The 477-nt window shown below is 43.8% G+C and overlaps 1 protein-coding gene across 3 annotated transcripts in view; it reads right to left on the bottom strand.

The window, feature by feature from the left end:
- Positions 1 to 208: 208 nt before the first annotated feature.
- LOC116396408 (uncharacterized protein C16orf45 homolog) overlaps positions 209 to 477 on the bottom strand; it is a 10,373-nt gene continuing 10,104 nt past the window's right edge. For all 3 annotated transcript variants that reach the window (XM_031871007.1, XM_031871008.1, XM_031871009.1), the window contains one exon: positions 209 to 477. This exon is cut by the window's right edge. The gene's annotated coding sequence lies outside the window, so the exon portion shown is untranslated.

Genomic DNA, 477 nt, shown 5'->3' with positions numbered 1-477 from the left:
GACAGTGTGGTGGGGAGGTGCTGCCTCTAAGTCCACTGTGTGACTCATCTGTCGCTGCAGTGTGTGTTGTCTGTGTATGAGAGGTGGAGGCAGGCAGCTGAGGTAAGTTGTGCGGAACTGAAAGCATCTGGTTTTCTCCTCACCAGTGTGATCAATAATAACCCCCAACCACCATCTCTCTCTCTCACACACACACCATCTCCTCCCGTTGTCATGGCAGTAACACACAGGATGTTGGCAGGATGCTCTTTGGAGTGGGTCGGGTGTTTAAGTCCTGGCTTCCGCTTCTTTCTGAACACCCCCCGAAGATCGCATCTTGAATAACCATTCAAAAATTCGAATCACTTTGTGCAACATTATGAAGATAACATATATTGTGTTGTTGCATTGAAAGTCTTTATTTTAACAACATTGCAAAGATATGTCACACAAAATAGATTACATGTTCACATTTAATTATTTTTGTTCAGTATGTGA

The sequence above is a fragment of the Anarrhichthys ocellatus genome, unplaced genomic scaffold, assembly GCF_004355925.1.
Source record: "Anarrhichthys ocellatus isolate YVR2014 unplaced genomic scaffold, GSC_Weel_1.0 scaffold55, whole genome shotgun sequence".
NCBI lineage: Eukaryota > Metazoa > Chordata > Actinopteri > Perciformes > Anarhichadidae > Anarrhichthys > Anarrhichthys ocellatus.
The sequence above is the reverse complement of the archived record's forward strand: the minus strand, read 5'-3'. Positions and strand labels throughout refer to the sequence as shown.